This window comes from Octopus bimaculoides, chromosome 11 (assembly GCF_001194135.2).
Source record: "Octopus bimaculoides isolate UCB-OBI-ISO-001 chromosome 11, ASM119413v2, whole genome shotgun sequence".
NCBI lineage: Eukaryota > Metazoa > Mollusca > Cephalopoda > Octopoda > Octopodidae > Octopus > Octopus bimaculoides.
In genome coordinates, this window is record NC_068991.1 from 17268813 (window position 1) to 17272175 (window position 3363).

Here is a 3363-nt window from a genome sequence, read left to right on the forward strand (position 1 = left end):
AAAAAAAAAAAAAAAAGTCTCAAAATTTCAAGAATGCACTTTGTACCATGTTTATTAAAATTAAGATCTTTTAAAGCATGTCAAACACCATGGTAAAGAAGATTTACATTATTTTACTATTTTGTCTTTTTGTAAATGAAGAGTTGAAAGGAAGGTGGTGTTAAAAAATTTCACTTATCTTTTTGGTTGGGGAAGAAGGGTGAATGGGGGAACTAGTATTTGTTTGTAGACCACTGCACGATTGATTCTTATACTCTATGGTCCTGTATGTTATGGTTGTTTCATGCATTTATTCATGTAAAATCTACACTGTCAGATCATTATTTCCAGAGAGATCTGAGAGCATCTGAAGTTTTATGAGATCTAATTGGGCTGAGTTAGTTGTCTCTTAGTGGTCAAACTTGCAAGATTGTCTTTAGAGAAGCAGAGCTTAAATCTCCAAATCTATTTTACAATCGAGCTAAATGTAGGTTCCTTGTATGGAACTGATGAAAATTATTTACTGTATTGTGTTTTGTGTAATTTTCCTCAGTTCTTTCTACTTTTGGGTATATCACCGAGTCTCAAACAATGCACTGCAAGAGCTTATGTAGGTATGCGAGGAATTAAAAAAATTTTTTTTTTTTTGAGCTTTAGAAAATCTGTATTAATCCTTGATCACCTTGGAAAATGTGTGATTCATTATTTTGTTATTTACTATTTGACTGATAATACAAAATAGTGGTTCTCTTTATTTTTTTCCCCTAATTTTTACTTTTAAGATATGTGTTCTGTTAATTTTCCTTGTGAAGTGTGCTTGTAATTTTATATATTCAATCTGCAGTGTGTCATAGTCAAAAACATGGAGGACCACTAGATTAGTGCATGGCCTAATGGTTAGGGTGTTGACCTTATAATCATAAGATTGTGGGTTTGATTCCTGGATTGGGCATCACATTATTCTTTTTAAGCCTGGTACTTATTCTATCAATCAATTTTGCTGAACTGCTAAGTTACAGAGACATAAACACACCGACATCAGTTTTCAAGCGATGGTGGTGGGGACAAACACAAGACAGAGACATACATACATACATATATATGTATATGACAGGCTTCTCCTCAGTTTCCATCTACCAAATCCACTCAAAAGGTTTTGGTCGACCCGAGGCTACAGTAGAAGACACTTGCTCAAGGTGCCACACAGTGGGACTGATCCCGGAACCATGTGGTTGGGAAGCAAGCTTCTTACCACAGCCATGCCTGAGCCTGTTATATATTAACTTTTATTCTTCTTCATATACAAGATTAATTTCACTTTAATTTTTTTTTTTTTTTTTTTTTTAATGATCCAAACTGTCTAATTAGAAATATCACCTGTCAGATCATTACTATTTAATTAAATTCTGAGATTTCAGTTTTAGTTTAGATAAGTTTTGCCTCTTAATTCAAAACCTCAACAAAACTTTACATTTCACTAACATCCCTGATGGAAGTACAAATACATAGAGCTTCATTTCCGCACTTATGAATATTTAATTAATCATGAAGCTTTAAAAGCTATATAAGTAAAAAGAAAAATTTAAAAGAAAAAGTTTGCAGACTGTTTTAAATATGTTTTCCTTTAAATACAAGCGGCACCAGAAAAACCTCCCATATTTTATGCTGCCATTGGTGTGGTACTGGTAAAGTTAGGCTTGTGGTAACAGTGTCATCATGTAGCTTAGTGTCTTTTTTGTTTTTAGTTACCATCATGGTTTGAATCTATGTATAACTATATATTTACTGTTAAAACATTTACCAAGAATAGTGAATCTGGGAGGGATTTCTTTTTTATACAACCTGTATAAAGTGACTTCAACTTCAATGTTTTTTGGTGACAATAACATAACTAACGAAAGACTTATGATTATGGAGGATGATCACAACCTATCCAGTTGTTATTTATTGTTGTCTGGCTGTAGGTCAACCCTAATTTATCAAAGGCATTTTTGTCATGATCACATAACATAAATATATCACATTACATAAATAAGAGTGTCTAAATGCTAGTTATTTGTCAGTAGATTGTAAATCTATTTATTTACTTTGTCATGGTTTTATATTTTATAAAAAATATTAAACTGCAGTAATATACTAGGGGGACCCATGAATATTTCATGGAATTGATAATAAACCTATTGAGTTATTCCTGAAAACTTTATCCCAAAACTTGAAAGCGTAGCCTGTGTTGTGTCTGTATCAAAAGATAGTAGCTCATCTGCTATTCATTAAAAAGTGAAGGAAATTGGAATACGATGATTACTTGATGCACTTTATATATACTTTATGCACAAATTTATGGACTTTACACAACACTCACAAAATAAATATTCCCTCGTTTTTCCATTTTGCCCCTAAACAGAAAAAATTACATTTTAAAATCACAATTTCATATCTAGGAAACAAAAATTTTATTGTAAAAAAATAATTTTATATGTAGACTCTCGGAGTGGTTGGCGTTAGGAAGGGCATCCAGCTATAGAAACTCTGCCAGATCAGATTGGAGCCTGGTGCAGCCTTCTGGCTTGCCAGTCCTCAGTCAAATTGTCCAACCCATGCTAGCATGGAAAGCGGACGTTAAACTATGATGATGATGAGGAATATAGGTGTCACAATTTCACAGGGGTAAAAATTCAATGCAACATGGCATACTCTGGTAACTTATAAACCAAGGTGATGGGTCAGAGCCAGTGAACATTTCAATTTGCATACACCTTTCAGGAGGTATTGTTTTCAGTTGTGCGTATTTGTTTGTCCATGGACAAAATATCTCAAGAACCGCTGGATGGATTCAGATGAAACTTTCAGGGATGTTAGGCCTCGTGACTGGCACAAACTGTTTAAATTTTGGGATCAATCTGGTACTGGACAAGGATTCTGGATTATTTTTCCTGTTTTTTTACTTAATTTTTGAGAGCAATCGAGTTCATTTTTACTATTCTCGTTATTGAGAGCAGTCGAGTTTATTTCAGATATTCTCATTTTAACAATCATCTCTGGCTAATTGTTAAGAGGACGTTGGTGTTGCCTTGACGGAAGTTTTGTGCTCTCTGAGTGCTCATTTTAATTTTACTTGGTTTGTATTTATTATGATTTTATACATGTTAGATTTTATGAAATATATATTGTTCTTTTGTAAGATCTGGAATGTGATTTCAGGGAGATTTTACTGCTTGTTCTAGTAAATCTAGTGACCACATAGCTGCTCCCTTGTGCTCAAGTATCTTATACTATGAGGGTCACCACACCTTATCCAGGTGTTTTTTGATTGTATATATACTCACTGCAGCTTATTCAGTTCACTTTTTATTATTATTATTATTATTATTATTATTATTATTA

The 3363-nt window shown here is 33.0% G+C and overlaps 1 protein-coding gene across 5 annotated transcripts in view; it reads left to right on the forward strand.

The window, feature by feature from the left end:
* The window catches only part of LOC106880928 (protein pellino), a 111273-nt gene that overhangs the window by 77649 nt on the left and 30261 nt on the right, over positions 1 to 3363 (forward strand). The window lies entirely within an intron of this gene.